Genomic DNA, 25,463 nt, shown 5'->3' with positions numbered 1-25,463 from the left:
AATAGCAGGCGAGGTGACATATTAGGATGCAGTTTCACATAATGTGTACATACATGCATCACATAAATTAACACCTGCTGGAAGGAGAAGTCTTATAAGAATTTGCTAAGTGCCATATATTGATTATAAAATCTGAAGTTGGAAAAAATGCCTTGAAAATCATCTAAATATCCCATTCCTCCCATTTTCTGATGCTTCTTCCCTTTTTGTTCCTACTTTTATGTACATCCAACACTGAATGAAAATACCTGAAAATCAAAGGACTTCAAATTATTTAATCCAGAATAAAATGAATACTTACATATGGTTTTCAAAGCTCAAATAAACCAATCACCTGACAATTAATTAATCCAAAGCTCAAAATCTCCACAATTCACTTACTAAAAGTGACAACAATGGAATTTGTTGATATAGCTCAGTTTTCTCAAACTAGTAACAATAAAAGATCAAAAAGTATTTTATACCACAAAGTTTTTATTTCACAATATGTTTTATTTCCAATCTATCACAAATCATTATTGTAAAATGCAATCAATTGTTTAAAAATTGAAATAAGGCAAGAAAAATGAGTCTAAATTATTTTTATCTGATTCAACTGACACAAAATTTGTTTTTCAGATGGACATAAACACTCTAAATTTCAATCTCATGGAGGACCAAGAACAGTTCTTGGACTGACCACATTTACAATATTGTTCATTGTTTGGCTAACTATTCTACCCTCTATCCAACATTCACAATCCCTCAGTATTTATAATCTTTTCTCCTATTTACTCTGTCATGTCATCTATCTCCCCACTCCTTCCACAAATGTAAACTCCATGAGGGCGGGGATCTTCGATGCCAGACATCAAAACAGTGCCTGGCAAATAATAGGTGCATCATAAGTATTTGTTCAATTTGTTGAGTCCACTGTTCAAATTCACAGTTCATTTTGCTTTCACTGGGTCTTTCTGCCTTACCACAAGAATGCTGTTCTGGCCCCCTGGGGCTCTTTAGAATCTTCCCCTTGAGTTTCTAGACACCTTGTTCTCAGGCATTTTTACCCTAAATCACCTAGACCCCTAACAACCTCTCTCCCTAAAGATCCTTTTCTAAAGTATCCAGTATCCCAGACCTCCCAAATTCACTCTTCCAGAATTAATTACTAGGAAAAAAAAATTCTGTGCCAGAGAGAACCTTCTGAGTTAACAGCAATCAATCTAATGAACTCATACTTCTTTTTGTCAGACACTGGCATTTTATATTTATTATTCTCATTTATATCCCAGGAACACTATCCCCATTTTAAAACTAAGAAGAAAGAGCCAGCACTGTGGCATAACAGATAAAGCCAAGGCTGGCAACACTGGCTTCCCATAGGGGCACTGGCTCCACTTCCAATCCAGCTCCCTGCTCATGGCTTGGGAAAGCAGCAAAGCAGGCCCTATTAGTTGGGTCCCTACCCACCCACCCACACGGGAGACCAGAATGAAGCTCCTGGCTCCCAGCTTTGGCCATCTGGGGAGTGTACTAGTGGATGAAAGATCAATCCCCATCTCTCTCTCTCTCTCTCTCTCTGAAATCTGGGGAGTACACTAGCAGATGGAAGATTCTCTCTCTCTCTCCCTCCCTCCCTCCCTCTTTCCTTCTATCTCTGTAACTCACTTTCAAATGAACAAATAAATCGTTCAAAAATAAAGAAAAAGTGACATTTTAAAATACACAGCTTGAGGCCTGGCACTGTGGTATAATGGGTAAAGCCTCCGCCTGCCCTGCTGGAATCCCAGATGGGTGCCAGTTCGAGACCCGGCTGCTTCAGTTCCAATCCAGCTCTCTGCTATTGCCTGGGAAAGCAGTAGAAGATGGCCCAAGTACTTGGGCCCCTGCACCCACATGGGAGACTCGGAAAACTCCTGGCTCCTGGATTCAGATAGGCCAAGCTCTGGCCATTGTGGCCATTTGGGAAGTGAACCAGCAGATGGAAGATCTCTCTCTCTCGCTCTCTCTCTACCTCTACCTCTACCTCTCTACCTCTCTACCTCTCTACCTCTCTACCTCTCTGTAACTCTGCCTTTCAAATAAATAAATGAATCTTTTGCCTCATCTCATAAAACTAATACATAAAACATACTGAGCATTCACTATAAATTACTCAAGCATTATACACAAAAGTACTTTAAAATTCATGAAAAATGGAATTAAATTATAAGTGTAGGGGTCAGGTGTTGGTACAGCAGTTAAAACACTGAATGGCATGACCACATTAGGGAGCTAGGATCTGAGTCTCTACTTGGCATGCTTCTATTGGAGTGCCTGGATTTGAGTCTCTACTCCCCTTCTGATTTTAGCTTCCTGCTCATGCAAATCCTATAATGCAGTAAAGTGACTGCTCAAGTAGTTGGGTCCCTGACACCCACATGGGAGACCAGAATCGAGCTCCCAGCTCCTGGCTTTGGCTTGGTGCAGCCTCAGTTCTTGCAGGTATCTGGGGAGGAAATCAGCAGACTGGAGATCTGTTTGTTCTCTTTCCCTCTGGTTTTCAAATAAACAAATAAATATCAAAAACAATTTTTGAAATATAGTCATAGCTTTGCTAATATATAATATGCATTTTTCATGAACTTTTCAAAGTGCCTGTGTACACATTTCTCATATAACCTCAACCTAGTGGTAGAACAGGGTTCACCCTGACTCTGACTCAAAGATGGTGGCTCCTTCTTGACTCTTTATCTAACATAATCATTTAGTAGTCAAGGAGTTGCACAGAGATCCCCTACAGGGTCCAGCCAGGTAATGTGAATCAGTAATAGACCCAGACGTGACCAACAGTAGGCCCTATGTAAAGGAAATAACATCTACTCAAGATTATCGTTTTCCAGCAGAAATGCAAACCAGCATTTATGAAACGAGACATCTATATTTGGATGAAATCTGACCATTTTAAATGTTAACCACTAGGGGCCCGTGCTGTGGTACAGCAGGTTAATACCCTGGCCAGAAGCACCAGCATCCCATATGGGCACAGGTTCAAGATCCGGCTGCTCCACTTCCCATCCAGTTCTCTGCTATGGCCTGAGAAAGCAGTACAAAATGGCCCAAGTCCTTGGGCCCCTGCACCCACATGGGAGACCTGGAAGAAGCTCCTGGCTTCTGGCTCCTATCTTCAGATCGGTGCAGCTCCAGCCATTGCAGTCAACTGGGGAGTGAACCAGCAGATGGAAGACCTCCCTCTCTCTCTGTCTCTGTCTCTGTCTCTCTCTCTGCCTCTCCTCTCTGTGTAACTCTTTCAAATAAATAAATCTTTAAAAAATAAATAAATAAATGTTAACCAGTAGAGAAATGGGGCAGGAAGTGAAGGATAAAAATACGTCTGTTGGTTGTTAGTTTTTGGCTACTGAAAGAGAACTTTACCCTTCTTACGATTTTCATTTGTACAAAACATAAAAAACTCTAGGTCCTGAATTCAAGTTATCTTTTATAGAGAAGCTGTTTCCTCACAGTATATTTGGAGGACTTGGCCACACTAAAACTGAAACAATCTGTAATGCCAACATTCTGGCAGTACTTAATACATCTGCCACTACTCATACACCAGGATGGCTAGTTTATTTCAGAAGGTAGGGCCCAATAATATAAACATGAACATACAACATTACTAAGTGAATGTCAGCTCTTCTTCTTTCTAGGCGTGCATTACTAGAGAACTTTTAATTACTTTTACAAAATACTCTGATATATTACCATTGACAAAGCATATGACATTTAAGAAGCAAACAAACTGAAAAATGCTCAAATATTACTAGGAGAAAAGAATGCAGATATGTGCAGAGTACTTCATGGCATTACAGACATACCATGTAAACTGGTTTTCAACTCTGTGTATGCTTCCTAAGTTGATAGGAATTTTTCTCTATTTTATAGATGAGGGAACAAAATTCAAAAAGTGAGATAAATTGGCCCACATCAGAAAACCAGGATTGATATTCAGGTTTGGACTCTTGGTTCATACTCCTTCTACCAACCCAGTCTCCTTTCTAATAAAATGGTTTATAGAAAAGGGTAAACAAATGGGGAGGACAAAAAAAAAGTGACAAAATGATATCAAAACATCAATTATCTAATTCCCATATATACTATGTCCTCAATTATCAAGTACAATAGTTAACCTGGAATTCAACAGAAAAAAATCTGAAAACAATAGCCAACCTCAAAAGTAATAATCCTAATGAGTTTTAGTTTATGCTTACAGTTGCAAAAATGCAACGTAGAAATGAAAGAATTAGCAATATATCCTGAGTAACTACAAAGTATTAGCATTTTCCCATGTACAAGTAATAATCTTATGGAGTTAAATTTAATAATCAGCAGTGGAAGGCAAAAAGAAAGGATCACTAAAATTCCCCCCTAAGGTCTTATTGTCCTCAATAATTTCAACCTAGTCAGTGGTTCTACAGTATTAAAGAATACCAAATAGCTAGTCTGATTTACATAAAATGCTTTGAAATACACATATTCTAAACACTACAATCTCTTCCCTCTGATCCCCACCTGCCACCAAGACATTGAAATATTCATACAGTAAGAGGCATGAAAACAAGAGCAATTAAGGACCTTACTGAAAGAATGATAGATAGAATTGCTCACACACACAGAATTTTTTTTCTTTTTCTCATTTAGAGTTAAGTTAGTGTGACTGGATGATTTATATAAATCATTGTTCAGATTATGAGAATGTAATAATGTAAGATGTCATAAAAGATAGTCATAAAAACAGTGTAATGTAGCAGTTAATGAAAGTGAAATAAACATGCTAAAGCTGTTGATAAAATTGAGATAGTGATTCCAAAATACATTTTGGGTCACTAAGACAAATAAACCAATTAAATTAGAAAAAATAATTTTCTGCCTCAGAAAAAATAACTAAGAGCAAATATAAACACAAGTTTGTGATAAGGCTGAAATTTTAATCTGTTAAGTCATGTAAATATAGATCTTATACTCTAGCCTCAAAAGTTAAAAATGAAGATGTATTCTAGGGTAACTTTAAAACTGAATTCCATTGTGCCTTAAGAGGCTGAGGTTCAATAAATGAATGAACTAGATCTGGACAATTATGACCTTATATTAGTTACATATGATTGTATTTTGAAGTCTTGTTCATCATAACAATCTAATTCTCATTTTATTAAACACATTTATGACAAATAAATGTTAAAAATTTACACTATAAAATTATGTAACAGTAAAATAGCAGTCTTTTTACATACTGGAGTCCTCTATAAGAATTTAATTTGTAAAAAGTTGCTGTGTTCAGAAACCTCTCTATTTAGAAAGTTAAAAACTTACTGTTCTATGTCATATTAGTCAGTGATATATTCATAACACACTACTGACAAAGCCAGTTGTGTGGCATACCATTTAGAAAAAAAGTTCAAATGTACTATAATTTATGCATTTATGCTTAAATTATAACTGTTCTGCTATCTGAAATATTATCTGAGTAAGAATTTCATTTTACCACTTTTCCATATAATCATGAACTTACAGTATCTCAATAAACGTTTCAATTCCAGAACAATGTTAAGAAATCTTTTTGAAAATTTGGAAACTAAATTCATAAAATCATTCAGTTGTATTACTTTTAAATATCCTACAAGTTTAAGCTATGAGTAAAGTGGACATAACAATTAACATCAGTTAATTAATTAAAACAACTGAGTATTTACTTCAGGTCTATTACTACCAGAATACCTACATTAAGTATACAGAAAAGAGGTATCCAGGTCTACAAATAAACTTACTTCCAAATTCAAAATCTGTACATCAACTTAAGGAAAAAGTAATCTGAACAAAAAAAGTGTAACATCATTAGAAATGTGAAAGTGTTAGAGACCTGGATAACCAGCATCATAAGAATTGCAATCCATAATACAAAAAAAAAAAGAAAGACAAACTAAAAAAATTCTCTGTAATTATGATTTATATACAGAATTTAAAAAGGAATGCTTCTAAACAGTATCTCACAAAAAAAAAAGAAAAAGAAAAAATCATGTTCTTCAAGTAAGACTTATTTATGGCTTTAAAAAAATTGATATAAGATAATGTTTTAATTTCTACAAATTCATATCAACAAATAAAATGTCCAACACAAAAGGAATTTTAAGTTCATTGGGGCTAGAGAAATACTACTTCGATGACCAAATGTTATGGCAACGACAGAACATAAAATGGTGAGAAATTACAGGAATTTAACCTTTGACCTCACCATCCTATATACTGTTTCCATAACAGAGGCTTAAAGGTTCTAGCAAACATTTCAACTTTTTAAGCAAACAAGCTCTTAAGTTCTTATATAAACTCAGTTAAATTCAAATGCTTTTTTTAAATTAGAATACTAAAAAAATAATGAGAAATTGATGCTTACCTCTGGTCCTGATGCAAGTAGCAAGACTCCTCAGTGGCATACTTGCTGCTTAAGCAGCTACAAAGGCTAGGATAGCAGCCATTTTGAGACAGCTGCACAGTCTCAGTTGCACAAAAGTGTAATTAAGATGGCTGCAACGTGCACTCAAGAACTCACAGAGTGAAAACTCAGCTATGTATCACACGGAGCCCCTCCCACTTTGTCAGCCTACAGGAAACTGAACACGGACAACAGCTAATGCATATACTGCAACAAACAATGCAGCTACACAGAACACAGGGAAAGAAAAAAGAAGGCAGCAAGCCAGTTTTGTAACATAATGCCCGTGAATTCCGACTTGCAAAACAGACTTTGGGTACATCCAGATCCCAAACAACTTGAAATCCATGCCACATATTAGCAGTTACAGAGATAGAGCCAAATCACACAGAGCAAACATCAGGGAATTCGCTTGAAAGAAAGCCTCCATTTCAGTCCAGAAAAAAAAAAGCCAAAACCTTGCTCAAGGCCTGTTTTTTTTTTTTTTTTTTAACCTTCTATTTTACTTTTATCATGAAAAGAGTTTCAACTTTATATCTGGAAAACTAAGTTTTTTACATTGATATTCATTTGATCAAGTTAATTTCAATTTATAGAAGGCTAATTAAAGATTTTCTCCTCACAGTCTAAGCCCCAAAGTGCTCCAATGTTAACAGGATGGTTACAGCTTACAATCCAGTTTGAATCTTGACAATAGTGTCCTTAGAATTAGGTAGCAACAGAGCTTATTTTGAGTAATTTACCAATAAAGATAAAAATAATTTCTTCTCTCCAGTAGTCCAGATGGTCACAAATACATCCCCAGGTGAGTATTTGGTCCCAGTGCAAATTACATTTCATGCCCGCTACTATCCTCCCAACATTCTGATATGAATGAAAAGCAAATAAAAATAATGTAGATAATCTGGGGGGGCAAAAAGAGAGCACAAAAGGGTAAAACTCAGTCTGCAGGGTATATTAACAAGACAAATAAGGGAAGGATACTAATAGTGTCATCAAGAAGAGGACAAATGCACACAATGAACCTGTTTGCTTGACAGTTCCCATTAGCTATATAATCCACATTTTCTTCTCTCTTCCTTGATCTATCTTCCTAGAATTTAGTTATCTTGTGCTATCTTTTCCTCTATCTATCATTAAATGTAAGCATTTATTAAAACTTTTTCAGGGTATAAAGAAGATGGCAGGAATAGAGTTAAAAAGAAGAGATAATTATTCAAGCTGAATGATGAGCATATGGAATCCATTCTTTCAGTATATTTTTGAAATTTTTCATTAAAAAGTCTTGAATTACTCAGCTTTAAAAGATCCTTATTTATTTTTCCTGGGGCAGACTGGATCATGAATGTAAAAACTGCTTTAAGTGCAGTATCATGAAAAATCAAAGTTATAATTGATCTAAGCCATATTAATTCTTAAAAATATAACTATTGGAGCTTATTTGACGGAGCAGTTAAGATACCACTTGAGGCACTTAAATCTCATATCAGAGTTCTAGGTTAGAGTCTCAGCTCCCCTCCTAATCCAGCTTCCTGATAATGTAAACCCAGGGAAGCAACAGGTTTCCCAAGGGGGAAAACAAGATGGAGTTCTGGCCTCCTAGCTTCAGCCTGGCCCTGCCTCAGCTGTTATGGGCATTTATGGAGTAAATCAATGAATGGGAAGTCTCTCTGTATTGGTCATTCAAAAAATAAATAAGTAAATATGTATATATATGATTCTCTGAGGGTGGCTCAAGCAAAGTTTATTCATGAAAAACATAAGGGGGATAAAGTAGAAAAGACTGGAACAGACAAAACACTGCTATGGCACTGGCATATTATTGAAATGGGGATGGCAGTCCAGGGCCCAGACAAAGAACCGAAACATTTATACTTGCCTGATGAATATGAGATTGAGGGAAGTCTGATCCACAAAATTTAAATTATGTAACACTCTCAAGCACAGATACTACGCTTCTGCCCTCTTCAACCCTCCCTTGTCTTGTCAAATATCTTTCCAAAGTAAATCCTAACTACTTTCTTCTTAGTCTAAACTGTATTCTTAGAATAGATAGAAAAAGCTGCTATCTACTAACAGTAGCTGAAAAGCTATTTTTCACCTAATTTAGATTTCAAAATAAGATACGGAATGTAAGCTCTATCACTGTACCCATTGTCTTTCAGTATTACAATTCTCCTAAGAATTTGTTAGGTTTTTCTCTACTATCCCAGGATACTTAAATAAAATCAATAAGTATGCTGAATGCCTCTATCTGGAAAGGGACTTTGCAAGACAAAAGAGTAGCAAAGGACAGTATTATGGATCAAGGCTTCAGATAAGTTGTATACACACCATTTCAATCAATTCTCACACTAGCCCTGAGGGTAGATTTTTATTGCCAGTTCTTGACACCAGTAACAGACTCAGAGATTAAATAAATTCACAAAACTGATTAACAGTTGAAATAGCCCCAGCCCACATATCTTCATCTACCCCTCTGACATCAGTTCTGTTTCTGCATCTGATGAGGACAGGTTAGGAAAGGAAAATGAGACTGTTACTCAGATTAACTAGTGTCACTGTCAAAGCCCCTTTACTTTCAGACCCAAAGACATTATCCCAGTTCACCTGGCAAATCCTATCATGATTTAGTCTAAATTATTTTATCACTGACAATCCTTTCTTACTCTCCTTTCTTCTTACTATGCCCATCCCCCAAACCAGCTGTAACTGCTCTCTCAAGATCTTCTTATGTATATTATTGTACTCACCACATTTCATTACTTGTATCTTGGTTATCCAACTAATCATTGTAAGAGTGAAGAAATCACATCTTAATTCATTCTCCATTTTTTCCCTTAGTGTTACCAGTATTTTCTCAGTAGATGATGAGCTGTAACTAATTCTCAGTATGCTTATTTCTACCACAAAAATTTCAGAAAATCTTACATCTTTAAGAATCTTCATTTTTAGGATCTCAACTCTTACTTTACAGGAAGGAGTCAACTACATTCTGTCTCGGCATGCAAATCTCTGCACTTCAGAATCCAAGATAGAAAAAAATACCTTCTGTAGGACATTTTCTATTTTTTAAGATTTTTTTTAATGCACTATTCTGCTAGAATATTTGTACTACTGTGTGCTTAGCATAGCAGAACTCCAAAGAAGTCTACAAGAAACTAGGGAAGAGGGGCCGGCACTGTAGCATGGTGGGCAAAGCTACTGCCTGAAATGCCAGTATCCCATACGAGTGCCAGTTCTTGTCCTGGCTGCTCCACTTCCCATCCAGCTCCCTGCTAATGTGCCTGGGAAAAGCAACAGAAGATGACAAGATGACCCAAATGCTTGGGCCCCTACCACCCACATGGGAGACCCAGAAGACGCTCCTGGCGTCAGTCTGGCTCAGCCCTAGCCATTACGGCCACTTAGAGAATGAACCAACCAATGGAAGATCTCTCTCTCTGCCTCTCCCTCACTCTGTAACTCTTTCAAATAAATAAATAAATATATTTTTAAAAAGAAAATTATGGAACATAAATCAATTTTTATTTTTAAACTTTATTAATATTGCTAAGTAGAATACAGTCTGTATAAATTCTTTTATAAGATACTTTTTTAGAAAGCATATTTCTGATGAGTCTAATCATTGTTTATAAAAGCATATATTGGGGCTGGTGCTGTGGCATAGCAGGTAAAGTCTCTGCCTGCAGTGCCGGCATTCCACATGGGTGCCGGTTCGAGTCCCAACTGTTCCACTTCCAATTCAGCTCTCTGCCTTGGCCTGGGAAAGCAGTGGAAGATGGCCCAAATGTTTTGGCCCCTGCACCCGCATGGGAAACCTAGAGGAAGCTCCTGGCTCCTGGCTTTGGATGGACTCAGCTCCTGCCATTGTGGCCACGTGGGGAGTGAACCAGTAGATGGAAGACCTCTTTGTAACTCTGCCTCAAAATAAATAAAAATAAAATATTAAGAAAAAAGCATAAATATTTATAAACAGTTTCTAATATTAGGTAAACATTTTGATGACTATCCAATGTTTCACCTCTTCCTGAATAAAAATATTTTTTACAATTTCTTTTTTTCCACTCTTAAAGTGACCAAGTAAAGTACTACAATCTTCTACTTTTATGATCACAGAATGTAATCATTTGCCAACAGCCATTCAGTTATAACTAAAAACCTGGAAAAGAATTACCACTGCTCAACTACTACATTTTTTATATATCACACTATTAGAAAACTTTACAGATGCGAATTAGGGAAAATCCCACAGACCCTAAAGAGAAAGTTTAAAGTGTAGAAGGGTACTTCAAAAAGTCTGTGGAAAGTGGAATTAAAATTTTATTTTGGTATAAAAAATTTTTGAAATTCATATCACTTTTTTTATAATATGCATTTTTCATGAATTATTTGAACACCACCCCTCCTATACACACACGCATGTGCGTGCACACACGCACACACGCACACACATAAAATAAACTTACCTTTTAATTGTACTTTCCACAAACTTTTTGAAGTACCCCATACTTGGTAAAAAGTAAATACATGTTTCATTTATTGAGATAAGACATTTTAATTAGAAGTTGTTATCAACATCACACAATTAAAAGGAAAAAGGAATGTTAGAAGGCTGTTAAGAAGATGAAGTAAAAATATATAATTTCACTCTTTCAAATCCCACTTAACCTACAGTGAAAATATATTTGAAGGTTTAAATCCTAAAGAACAGGGAGAAAAGTAAAAGATAGTAACTTAGACCAGCAGCAGGGACCTTTTTTTCTGCCAAGGGTCATTTGGTTATCTATAACATCATTTGAAGGTCACACAAAACTCTCAATTTATAAGTTAGTTCTGGGGGCCAGCACTGTGGTGTAGTGGGTTAACACCCTGACCTGAAGCGCTGGTATCCCATATGGGTGCTGGTTTGAGACCCGGCTGCTCCACTTCCCACCCAGCTCTCTGCTATGGCCTGAGAAAGCAGTACAAGATGGCCCAAGTGCTTGGGCCCCTGCACCCACGTGGGAGACCCGGAAGAAGCTGCTGGCTCCTGGCTTCAGATCGGCACAGCTCCGGCCTTTGCGGCTAATTGGGGAGTGAACCAGCAGATATAAGACCTCTCTCTCTCTCTCTCTCTCTCTCTCTCCTCTCTCTGTGTAACTCTGAATTTCAAATAAATAAATAAATCTTTTTTAAAAAAAGTTAGTTTACTATAGATTTATTGAATCTCAAGTCCCACCAATGGCTACATTGGCCAAATGATCTTACTGGACTTATTCGGCCCATGGACCAGATGTTCTCTACCCCTGGCTTAGACAAAACAGATTTAGGAAGCGAGAAAATAAGCAGGACCAGTGATAACCAAGCATTTTCTTATCACCATATCTCAAGCTACAGTTAAGAATCAGTTTGATTTACAAGACAGAAATCCCCCAAAAAATATAAGCAGAAGAACCAAGTACCTTTGGAAACTAGGGTGAAGGAAGAAAAAAAGTGGGATGATGTGACTAAAAAAGAGAAGACTAATGAAAGCTGTTTCAAAAGCTGTAAGATAACCTAGATGTCCCTACCACACATTCTAGTAAATACCTGCTCTTCCCAACACTAGCAAAAGTATGAAGAGAACACCAATAATTAAGAGTACCATACCCAAGAGGTAATCAGTGCTTACTGCAGAGATCCCTAGTCCTCTTCTTCCATTAATCTCCCAGAATGCCAACAAGTAGTACTTTACTGCTACTTACAAGAAATGGAAGGCCGGCGCCACAGCTCACTAGGCTAATCCTCTGCCTGCAGCGCCGGCACCCCAGGTTCTAGTCCTAGTCAAGGCACCAGATTCTGTCCTGGTTGCTCCTCTTCCAGTCCAGCTCTCTGCTGTGGCCCAGGAAGGCAGTGGAGGATGGCCCAAGTGTTTGGGCCCTGCACCCGCATGGGAGACCAGGAGGAAGCACCTGGCCCCTGGCTCCGGATCAGTTCAGGGCGCCAGCCGCAGCACAGGGGCCGTAGCAGCCATTTGGGGTGTGAACCAACAAAAGGAAGACCTTTCTCTCTGTCTCTCTCTCTCACTGTCTAACTCTGCCTGTCAAAAATAAATAAATAAATAAGAAATGGAAGGCCATTTCTAGAGGTTTACGACCAGCACAAGACATAAGATCTAGGGTCTGGTCGGGAGCTCCCCAAAAATGGTCCATTTGATCACCCTATAAGGAAGCTCAAAAGTGTAGAATTTATACATTGCACTAATACTTCAATCTTTCATATCACATTATGTACTCAGACAAGGGAAAAGAAAGCAACTAAGAAAACTGTCTGATATGGAACACAAACACACACAACTCAACACACAAAGCAACAGATAATCTAGGAACGAGAACACATCAAAAAATATATTCAGAAAAGGAAATATGTCACATTCTTGAGTCAAGAATACAATGTCAGGGCTGGTGCTGTGGTGCAGCGGGTTAACGCCCTGGCCTGAAGCACCGGCATCCCATGTGGACGCTGGTTCGAGACCTGGATGCTCCACTTCCAATCCAGCTCTCTGCTATGGCCTGGGAAAGCAGAAGATGGCCCACGGCCTTGGGCCCCTGCACCCACATGGGAGACCCAAAAGTAGCTGCTGGTTCCTGGTCTTGGATCAGCCCAGCTCTGGCCATTGCAGCCAATTGGGGAGTGGACCAGTGGATGTAAGACCTACTTCTCTTTCTCTTTCTCTCTCTCTCTCTCTCTGCCTCTCCTCTCTCTGTGTAACTCTGACTTTCAAATAAATAAATAAATCTTAAAAAAAAAAGAAGATCAAGAATGCATTTATCACTATGTCCAAGAAATAAAAAATAGAAAATAAGAACATAATAGAAGACTCAACAATAAAGAAATCTACCTAAGCAAAAAAGTATCAAATAGAAGGAAAAGCTATAGCTGAAATATCCATCCAAAAGTACATCCTTGAATGAGAGAATAGCAGAAGAAAAAAACCACTCATGAAATCACTTTTAATTCAAGAATTAAAAGGCAAGACTTGCCAGACCAAAAAATCCCAATGAATGTGAGCAATCAATAATAAACAGATCCACATTAAGGTGTGTTACAGAGAAATTTAAAATAGTGGAGATAAATGACTCTAAAAGCTTCTATTGGGGCAGAAAATCAGAAATAATGATGGCTTCAGATTTTTCAGTAGTAATAACAGAAGCAAGAAAAAGCAATGACTTTAAAACTGCCTTCAAAATTCTGAAGGAAAATTATTTCAGCTGAGAGTTCTATACCCAGCCAAACTATCAATCAAGCACAAAAATACAGAATGACTTTTTAGACATACATGGTCTTTAAAAATATATAACTCCTTTGCATCCTTGTTCAAAAAGCTACTGGAAAATGTGCCACCCTTCTCTGCAAAAAATGCAATAAATCAATAAAAAGATATGGCATATGAAAGACAAGAGTCTTAGAACAGGGACAAAGAAAATTTCCACAATAGTGAAGAAAATTCTAAGGATGAGTTAAATACGAGATAAAGAAAAAAAAAAAAAACAACAATAACAACAACTAGGCAATAGACTCAATAAACAAACATAAGTCAAGATTTTTGCTACCACTCTACTAGAGAAAATGAATATATCTTCTTAACTTCAATATTCTATAGACATCAGAATATCTTAAGTAAAGTACTATACCATGCCTTATGAACTATCACACAGAAGTGACTCATACATGCAGGTATTCTGGTATATAGCTGACATCACCTTTATGAAACAACATCTGTCATAACTATATCGAGGAGATGGGTTAACATTCTCATGATTCCATTAGTGCAGAGTAGACACCTTTTTAAATAAATTACTTAATCTAAAACCAGCAAAATAACAATTACCTAGGAATGTGTAAATTCACTTAACTGTGACTAACATCTTATTTTTAATGGTCCTGAAAGAAAAATACTCTGCTTTATTTCTAATCTTCAATTTAAGTTAGGGTAATTTAAGTAGGGTTTTAGTCCAATACCCCTGGAATTCAGAGGGGACAAATATCCTTTGAAAGATTTTAATGTGAGCATAGATGATAAGCTAATAAACAGGCAGAAACATTTTCAGAATTGCTTGAAAATACTGAATATATTTATTGATGACCTTGTGTAGAAACTGCTTAGAACAATGATTAAATATTGTATAAAATATCATAACTCACTCCTTTTAATGTATCAGTTTACACAGTTTCAACAAGAATGTTTTCCTGCTACCTGGATAAAATTAGATAAATCAAATTTGTAACCATGCCCGCACAAGAAACATGATATCTAAACACAAATCTCTTTTAATTAGGTATGAAAGGGAACAAGGTCTACACCTCAGATGTAGGAATGATGCTTACTAAACCTTCACAGGAAATCAATTTATTATCTCTTCTATACTTTATATATTCCAAGCTTCAAAAAAGTAAGAAATATCACTTCCTCAAAGACCGGAAATGTGGGACTCACAAAGAACCATGTTCCCTTCAGTTATATGCACTGCAGATGAAAATTCATTGACATAAATGACATATGGCTTGGTAGACAAGCTGATAAATATTATACCACTTTACAAAACATGCCAACAAAAGTTAACTCTTAAACCTCCTATTAAACAGACATCATTTTGTTATGCAAACATTGGGAAAGTCTTTTTATATTACTTAATATTTCATTAAACCTACATAAATTATTAAATAGCCAAAAATTCATAAAATATCAAAAGAAAGAAATAGAATCAAAGTCACTAAACAAATTTATATAGACTAATCTGTGGCTTTATGAGCAGAAACTTGATCAAAGGAAAGGTTATGGAAGAAAAATGGAACCTTGCTTTTGCCTCAATTTTGAGTGACCATTTTCAGTAAATTCCATAGCTAAATGAAAATGGGGAAATGGGGAGAAATATGATATTTTAAAAGTAGGATAGGGTAATACTACATGAGTCTAGTGCTCTAAATAATGACTTTATCCTTTTAGCAATAATGATTGTCTAAAGATCAATCCCATTCACAATAGTCCCCCCAAAAAGTTAAATATCTTGGAATAAACTTAACCAAGGAGGTCAAACTAACTCCTTTTAATGTATTTTCAAACAAATTTTCATCACAATGATGAAAATTACAAAACATTAAAGAAAGAAATAGATGACACCAAAAAAATGGAAAAATCTCCCATGTTCATGGATTGGATCAAAATGTCCATACTACCAAAAGTAATTTACAAGTTCAAGGCAATCCCAATCAAAATACCAATGACATTCTTCTCAGATCTAGAAAAAAAACGATGCTAAAATCTGTATGGAAACATAAGAGACCCCAAACAGCTAAACCAAACTTATACAACAAAAGCAAAGCTGGAGCCATCACAATACCAGACTTCAAGACATATTACAGGGGGCTAGTGCTGTGGTGTAGCAAGTAAGCCACCGCCTGCAGTCCCTGGGCATTGATCCAGGTTCAACACCAACTGCTGAGGCATTTGGGTAGGGAACCAACAGTTGGGAGCTTTCTCTGTCTCTTTCTGACTCTTAAATAAATAAATGATTTTTTTAAGCTAGAAGAAAGGATTTTGAATGTTTTTACTGTAAAATTATAAATATTTGAGATGGATATGTTTTTATTTGAACATTACACAGTGGATATATGTATTGAAACATCACACAGTAGCCCAAAAATGCACAATCTTTATTATCACTGAAACAAAAATCAAATATTACACCTTGAATATGCACATTTCTTAAGTTTATGCATATCTGAAAGGCAACCCAAAAATGTATTTTATATAAACCATTATGAAGAAAAAAATAGATAAAATGCCAACATAAACCTAACTTGAATCCAAAATTAGCAATATAAGTAATTACAATTCAACTCTCTGCAGTCCATTCGTTTAAATTAACCAAGTTAGCTTGCAAGGTTCAAAAATACATTAGCTTTTAAAAATTAAAAACTCTAATTCTTGCAAAACTAATCACAGTTTAATTCTTAAAACAGAACCAGTTTTTGATATCAAATTATGAATTACTTTAAGAGACCACTTCTCTGGCCTCTTTATATAGCAGAAAATGCTAGCTGTTCACTAATATCCTCTTCTTTTATAAAACCCTAACTCAGTCTACCACCAGCTACACATTTCCCAGTCTTCTTTTCCCAGCTAAACGTTCCAATGACTGAATTATCATTCATAAAACATGGCTTAAGGTGGCATGAGCCATGTTTACATCATGTCTCAAAAGAATGATGTGTGTCCCCAATGCCCCTTCTATTACCCCCTTGCCACTAGAGTTTCATGCTCTACCCAGGGAAGCCATGTGCTAATAAGGCAAAACCACTTATAAACCCTAAAATGTCTTACTTTACATTGCTGTATGAATGCATTTGTATGAAGCATTTGTCATCTTCAAACAATAGTAATGGAAAACATCTTCCACCTTGAAACAGTAATGGAGTCTCTTTTAGTAGCTTAGCCTTTAATCCAATTTGCTTCTAATATTTACCCATCATAAAGAAGTTCAAAAGTTGTCCCTGTTGACCCTCCCATGCTTTCTCCCATATCTTCCTTAAGACTTGCCATCTCAAAAAAAAAAGAAAAAAAAAAAAAAAAAGATTTGTCCTCTAGAAAGCGTAATAGGACAGATATACTGCAAAGGCTCCAAAGACTTGGCTGGAAATGAGCTACAGCAATCTAGTTACTTACTATTGTTCCATTAAACTTTTCTCCTGGTCCTCAAAACAGTAGATTCCCTTCTTACTGTCTACATTTTTACCTTTTATAAAATGGAAGGCATTATCATTGAGATTACTGACCAACGGAGAGATCCTTTCAGGACCTTAACAATTCTGAGAATCCCTATTCTAACATCCAACTCAAACATCTTATTAGAATGTGAATGTGCCATGGTCACTGTAATTGGAGACATTAGTTTTCCAAAGCAGTGCAGGAGGATAAAAACAACAAAGAGGAAAAGGAACACATAGTAAGCCATAAGGACCTCACATTACCATTACACAGAGACCTCCCAAACTAAAGGATATATGGCTAGTTACACTTATGATTAAAAAAAAAAAAAAAAGTGTTTAATCTTCTGAGTGATGAAAAACTGCAGAGCAAATATGAGCATTTCTGACAGCAAAGTTTGAAGAAATCATCTTCATTTCCAGACTTTCATGTTTATACAGGTCCAATTAGGAAGAATCTCAGGGAAGTGCTTTCAACTGTACACTTGGGCTGCCTACATTTTGTTTTTAAAGGTGGCCAAGAAAATGCTAAAGTAACTCTCTTAAATCAAAAATTCATATAATAAAATTTTAAAACTAAAAACATTCACATATATAATTTACCACCAGTAGGTGTGGTCCACTCATTCTTAAAAATTTGAAAATGTTCTCCATTCCCCAGCACTCACACTCTGTCTCCAATACAAAATGATTTCCACTAAGCAACTTGAAGCATATATAAACAAGTTTAACTTTGTGGAAACTCACTTCTCAGTTGTGAACAAACTAAAATGCCAGTAGAAATTCCTGACTTACTCTGTGGACAGAAAGAGAACACCCAAACAATTATAGAGTCTTGGACTCACTAACAAAACAAAAGGAGGTCAAATGGGCAAGAATTTTAAGAGAAGTCCCACTAATAGATAGGTCATTTCTTCTAACCACTCTAGGAAAGTGCAAAGGACTATAGCTCCCCAGGGTTCATCAATGATAATCTGGCAATCTACTACATAAATAATGTTAAAATATCACCTGACTTTTATCTATAGTATGCCTCACAGCAGCTAGGAACTCAAAGACAAGACCTTTTATCCTCAAACTTCTTTCCATCTATGACTTCTTTGAAAAACTATGCCAATTTTCCACAGGCTTCAAAACTTCTTTCTGAACTTAGTCATACACTATTTTGCCTTCTCAAACAGGTTAAATGAAACTCAACAATCTCTACAATTCAGAAATATTAAAATGATAATTATCATAATGAACACACTGCAAATAATGATTCCGCTCTGGGAATACTGATTCCCAAACTTCAGAACTGAGTTTATAAATTCTTGCTTCTAACACTCGAAATAGGTCTCTCATTCACAATCAAGATGACAGCCACATGCATTTCTCTAGGAGCACTCATCCTGTCTCTAATTTGCTACTCTTTGTCTATTATAGTCTGAGAAATGAAGTATCATAATTTCCCAAGATTAAGAAAAGTTTTTAGCTAATGGCAAAGGTCACACAAAAGGTAAAATATCCAAGCTTCCATAAGTGGATCTGCTTGAAAAAGACCCAGAGCTAAAATTTTTTCATCACAAATGAAAAAATGTTTAAGAAAAGTCAGTCTCAACATTTGGTATCTATTTTCTAGACTTATTTTCCTAAGGCCAGTAATTTTTATAATTTTAGTTCTATCGTCATTTCTTTGATTTCTTCTTTTCATGCCTCTACGACCTCTCAAGTTTAACAAGTTCAGTGAAAATAATATTTTAGTAATAAATTATTTCTACTACCCATTATGAAAAAGATAAAAAATTAAATTGCTGTAAAAGTACATCAGTATTAAGAAAAGATCTTCACTGCATCAGCATAAAGAAGATTTAATGGATAATTAATTTATATTAATTAAGGAAATATCCTTACAAGAAAATAAGTTAAAGATAGCAAGAAAAATACAACAAAAGATTTTTATTTTTATTATGAGATTAGGCTCCATCCTGGCCAGGTTGAATTAGATGACTTTTCAAAATTTATCCTTTAGGGAGAAAAAAAGCCTATGTTTAACAATACAGACATATTGGTTTCATATATGAATAACACTTTATTTTGTAAGCTGTTTATCCCACTTCTAATTTCATACTGTGCTACTTTTATGTCATCATGTCCTAAACCAGATTAAAAACAGAAATGTATTCCTCTATCCTCTCCTAACTCATCCCTATTCATATTATATCAGCACTAAGAAACCAGTACAACAACATCTCACTGAAAAGTCATAGGTATCGCAAGTTTTCCCAGAATTTTTAAACATAGGAAGAGAGTACGTCAAACAATTCATGGGAAAATGGGAATTAAAAGATAAGTGTATTTTAGGGCAAAAAAAAAATTTGAAATCCATAAGTAATATTCCATAATGTAGATTTTCCATGAATCCTTTGAAGACCAAGAATACATTTGGGGAGTCTATAAGTATATTATATTCATGAATAAAGAAAAAACAAATTACTAAAAGGTAAATTCACCTCAATTTAAAGTTCAAGCAATTCTAAACAAAACATTAGTTGGCACTTTTTACTTTGATTGTTTAAGACTGATGTGCTGCCTGCTGCACTAAAAAGGCACTTTGGTGCTTTTTACTTTAATCAAATGACTCAAAAGTCCATCTGCAAAAGCTGACAGAAAAAACTAGCAAAGAAAATTGTGAAAAGGCAATGACATATCTCATCCTAGTTAGAACAGCTATTATCAAAGACACAAAATAATAGATGGTAGTAAGGATGGGAGAGGTGGCACTCTCATACACTGTTGGTAGGAACATAAGTTAGCCCGGCAATTATAAAAAAACAGTATTTTCTCAAAAAGCTAGAAATAAAACTACCATATGATTGAGCACTCCAACTACTGGGTATATTTCCAAAGGAACATGAGTAAGTTGAGGAGACTTCTACATACATATACTTACTTCAGCATTATTTACAAGTCAAGATACAGAATCAACCTAGGTGTCTACTGATGGATGAATGGATAAAGAAAATGTGATATACACAAACGATGGAATATTATTCAGCCATAAAAAAGAACAAAATCCCCATCATTCATGGCAACACAGATGGTGCCAGAAGACGTCATGTTAAGTGAAGTAAGTTAGGCACAGAAAAACAAATAATGCATGTCCTCTCTGACCTGTGGAAGTTAAGCCCAACTTAAAAGAGGACAGAATGGTGATTACCAGAGCCTGAGAATGCTGCGGAAGAGGAAGTACTGGAGAGTGGATGGTGATTCTAGGGATGCAGTTGGATAGCAGGAATAATATCCAATGTTCTACAGCACAGTAGGATAACTGGTTGACAACAACATTTCAAATAGCCAATAGAGAGGATTTTGAATGCTCCCAACAGAAGGAAATGATAAACTTGTCTAGGTATGTACTGAAATGCCACACTGTCCCCATTAATATGTACAATTACTATGTGAAAAAAATTATCGTGAAAAACGATTTTGATTATTTCATATAGCATGTAGCACTAACACACATTTATATAATGTACAGCCAGCCCAACAGCTAGCAAGGCAGAACTGCTGTAACAAGGAAGTTCACAGGGTCATCATGGTATAGTGAATTAAATCACCACCTGCAATGCCAACATCTCATACGGGTGCCAGTTCATGTCCTGGCTGCTTCACTTCTGATCCAGCTCTCTGTTAATGCACCTGGGAAAGCAGCAGAAGATTGTACAAGTAGTCGGACCTCTGCACCCATGAAGGAGACCACGATGGAGTTTCAGATTCCTGGCTTTGGGCTGGCCCAGCCCCAACTGTGGCAGCCATTTGGGAAATAAGCCAGCAGATGGGAGATGTCTTTTTATAACTCTACCTTTCAAATAAATAAATAAATCTTAAAAAAAAAAAAAAAAGATTAAAGCTCACACACAGTGGCTCTTAACATGTTTTTAAAATGTATCATTTAAGTATATTCCTTTGAAAGGCTGATGAAAGCTGTAACTTTTTTCCCAACAAAATGCACAAATGCATACTGTGTACATAAACTTGTGTACATGAAGGGATCCAAGGAGCTTTTTAAGTTTATCAGTACAACCATTGGAGGACAATGGATCACAGGTTAAATAACCCTAATGAATGAATCAGAATTCTTTGCTCATGAAAAATTCAACTTCACTGGTTATCAAAAGAATAATAAATGAGCTATTTTATTGTACACTCACCCAATTGATGGGGGTATGGACAATGCTTTTGAAAAACCTTAAGTTCTTATCAATTTTGCAAATTACTTTAAAAGCTCTTTAAAACAGTATTTTCAAAGGAATGTTTCTCAGAAATATTCTGGGCCAGTTCATAACTCATGGACAAGGATGTTCACTACAGTATTATTTATAATAGACAAATAAGCAAAAAAGTTCAATAAATAAAATTCAGTAAGTCACAATACATTCTTATGTAGCCATTTAAAAATGCATTTGAGGAACCAGTGCTGTGGAACAGAGTAAGCCGCTGTCCGCAGTGCTGGCATCCCATATGGTCACCAGTTCGAGTCCCAGATATTCCACTTCTGATCCAGCTCCCTGCTAATGCACCTGGGAAAGCAGTGGAGGATGGCCAAGGTCCTCGGGCCTCCTGCACCCGTGTGGGAGACCTGGAAGAAGCTCCAGATTCCTGGCTTCAGTCTGGCTCAGCCCCGGCTGTTGCGTCCATTTGGGGGAGTGAACCAATAGATGGAAGATCTCTCTCTCTCTTCTTGCTCTCTCTCTGTAACTCTTGATTCTCAAATAAATAATCTTTAAAAAAACTGTTTGAAAAGATTATTTGATAATTTTGGATATTTTTACAATATAGTATAATGTAATCACTAAAAAACCATAATATGGGGAATTATAAATAGAGAAATATTGATAATATACAATATTAAGTTTAAAATGCTGGCATGAAATTACAATTCCAATGATAATTGATAACTAAGTCCATAAACACTTACAGATTGATCAACCATGGAAAAATCATCCAAAACATTTAGTACATGTATTTCTAAATGTTGCTAATTATTTGTCAACATTTTCCAGATGATCTTTGATAAGTTAAAAATACTGAAATATATTTATCACACAAATCATAAAGAAAAAATACAACGTTTACAGCTTCATCATTAAAATTTGTTTTTTGCTAACTAACTTTCATGCTTAAAATTTAAAAAGCTTAGTATTCATTTCTGGAGTAACCTAGTTTTAATATTTATTTATGCTGCATATGTGTCGAAATTTTGTGGTATAACTACCATACTAAAATTTCAAAATATGCTTGCTCTTTACAGAGTCCTAAAGAGTTGATGTTCAGAAAAATCATTAACCTTAGTTAAATTTATAGAATTACATGTGCATGTGCCTTTTAACAAACATGACAACAAATCTTTCCCACCAATAATATTTACAATGCACATTATGAGCTTTAATGTTTCCATGTATCCCTTATGACCTTCAATATTGACCTATATATTAAACAAAAACATAAGTCTAAATATAGAAACCAAAGTTTCACTTTTCTGAAAGTAGAAAGGGTATCTACACCTTAAGGACAAAGTTCTTTTCTTAACCTACATATGTTATGTGACAATAAACAAACATCATATACGTGCACAGACATAGAAGATACAGCATAGTTTCAATTTTAAGTCACCTGAAATTGCAAAGGGGGCGGGGAAGGAGGAGAAGAGTACTGGGTAGCTACCCCAGAAGTCTACAAGGGACAAGATTACACACATTTCTGCATAGATCTCAAAGGGCCAGGAATTACCTCAGAACAAACTAAAATTCTGTTGAGGAAAAAAATAATTTTTCCTATCACTCCATTCTATCTCATGTGACGTCATTTAAAAATCCACCAACCAAAGTGTTCTTTTCAGTTCCATCTAGTTACCACTTTAACGGTATCTGTTTTAGGTAATAAAAATGTCCCCAAACTAGCCAAGATTATAAAGCAATAGCCTTTTCTTCATTTGACAATAGACGGACTCAAACTTAAGAGTTAAATAACCAATCAAGAAACCAACTCTTATATAAAAGAACCATAAAGTTTATGACACCAGTTACAAGTTTTTAGCCTAGTAAGAAATAATCTGCACAATGGTAGAATCATATCAAACCTTACATAACATCTCCCAGATGTGTTATGTAAGATTTAAATATAGTGACACTGTCATTTTTAACTAATCAGTAGCATACTTAAAATTACCTTAAGAAACTAAAACCTTCAGCACACTTCACATTTCTAAAAATCACAATTTTATGCTCTACACATGTATGAGTATAATGTTAAAAAAATTAACAGCATTACTATTGATGGCTCACTTTATTTCCTCATTAAAGGCCTCAGTCAGCATAACTGGGAGTTCTCTGCAGAATTCTTCATCAGAAAAAGTTACAAAGTGTTATTTCTCACATATCGCAAACAAAAATTCTAAGAAAATGTGTTGATTTAAAGAATAATAATAACTAAAGCAGTAATGAACAAATGATCAAAGGGACCGAAACATGTAAAACTCACATGCTCAGCAGCATATCAATTGATTAAAAATACTAACTTCAAAATTTTTTTCAAAAAATAACCAAAAAGATTGAGATTTCACTTTAAACTACATAGTATATTCTTCCCCTCCCCCTCCCCTACATATGACCAGAACTAACAGTTTCTATTTTGTAAACATTCCCCACACTCATAATAGAACTGGTAAAAACCGGGTTGAAAATATATTTGCAAATTTGCATTTCAAAGAAATGCACTTCCCCTCCGAACTCCATAAAGTGCTCCTCTTCCTCTCCCTGAACAGAAACCTGAATCCAGCCAGACCCTAAAAGTACAGCCATAATCGAGAACCACAAGTGACAGCTATTTTTATAGAAAATTAACTCCCCAGCTTCTCAAAGAATCGGAGAAACAGAGAAGTCTGAGGTGGGTACCGAAGCACATCATCAGAGGAACGTTTTTTCTAGAAAGATGTGGGAATTTGAGACGAACAAAACGTAACCCCTCAAGAGTGAGGAAAATTAAATCTAGAACCCAAATGGCGCCCAACAAGAACATTAGATCTCGAAAATGAATATTGCGCTTGCGCAGCCACCGCCCCGGCAGCTGCACAACTGCAGCTAGAGCCCGACCCCGCCAGATCACGTGCTCCCATGCAGCGCCGCCCGCAGCTCCGCAGCCGCGCAGGCGCACACGCAACGCCCGCAGCCGCCATACTGCGGTCTTGGCTCTTCCGAAATACAATAGTAATTTCAGAAAATGTGGTTAGAACAGCCCCTGGGAATCACCTATACCTTTCGGGGCAGGAGCTGAGGGAGGGGGAACCAAGTTCCTTCCTACAGACCCGTCCCGCGCAGCCGTCCCCAACGCTGCCGCCTGTCTCGCGCGCTCCAGTCGCCGCGCTGCCGCCGCCACTGCCGCCGCCACTGCCGCCGCCTCCGCAGATTCAAAAACAAACCCGCTTCTCCCTTGCACGCGCCGGGGCCGTTATGCAAATTATTGTAGGCGGGGCTCCGTGATCCTACTAAGAACCACGCCCACTGTGCTTTCCGCCAATAAGCGCACGGACTCTCCATTTCCCCATGCAAATATCCTGGTTTTTTATTTGAATGAAGGACTTTGGCCCCGCCTCCTGCCGCGGAAAAGGGAACGAAGTCTGAGGTGGTGGCGCTGCGCCGTTCTGTTGCGCTGCGAGGTGAGCGCCTCTGAGTAGCGCTTCCTCAATCCGTGAGTAGCACTTTGCGAGCGCCCCCTATGAGCCTCGGCAAAGAAGGGAGGAAGTTTGCTCAGGGAGCCAAAGAACTGAGCGCAGCAGCTTCAAAAAGGCTGCGATGTGCTGATTTAGTCGTCGTTTGTTTTTGAAGTTGACAGAAGGTACTGGAAGTGTGTTAGTCCTCAGCGAAGGGAGAGAGCACGCTTCCGTTGCTCTGTGACGGCGGAAGCACTTACACTGCCACCCCGGAAGTTTATCCATCCCGCACAATTTGGTGTTGGGAGTCAGCCCCTAAAAGACGATCCCCGGGAGGACGTGGAGGCCACCCCATTGCTTCTACAGTTCGCTCCCTGGAATGAGTGTGTTACTCAGTTTTTGATAACTGTAGTTCACTTCGATTGAGAAGGCTAAGGGATAGAGTAAATATCTTTATGTCTTGCAAAGCAAGAAAAGCCTGAAAAATACTAGCTCGAAAGGTTGATTATTGTTTCAAGTCCTGGCTGCTCCACTTCTGATCCAGCTCTCTGCTATGGCCTGGGAAAGCAATAGAATTTGGCCCAAGTCCTTGGGCCCCTG

General features: G+C 36.7%; 1 protein-coding gene across 15 annotated transcripts in view; it reads right to left on the bottom strand.

Annotated features, from left to right (window-relative positions):
* Nucleotides 1-25,117, bottom strand: part of ATF7IP (activating transcription factor 7 interacting protein) — a 136,479-nt gene extending 111,362 nt beyond the window's left edge. For 5 of the 15 annotated variants that reach the window (XM_070049417.1, XM_051850275.2, XM_070049408.1 and 2 more), the window contains exon 1: nucleotides 24,469-24,634. The gene's annotated coding sequence lies outside the window, so the exon portion shown is untranslated. Of the gene's footprint in view, nucleotides 1-6,406; nucleotides 6,732-24,468 lie in introns of those variants that run through there. The other 10 variants (XM_008259601.4, XM_070049416.1, XM_051850274.2 and 7 more) reach the window with 5 other exon arrangements.
* Between the last annotated feature and the right edge of the window lie 346 nt (nucleotides 25,118-25,463).

Source organism: Oryctolagus cuniculus, chromosome 9, assembly GCF_964237555.1.
Source record: "Oryctolagus cuniculus chromosome 9, mOryCun1.1, whole genome shotgun sequence".
In the NCBI taxonomy this organism is placed as follows: Eukaryota; Metazoa; Chordata; class Mammalia; order Lagomorpha; family Leporidae; genus Oryctolagus; species Oryctolagus cuniculus.
The sequence above is the reverse complement of the archived record's forward strand: the minus strand, read 5'-3'. Positions and strand labels throughout refer to the sequence as shown.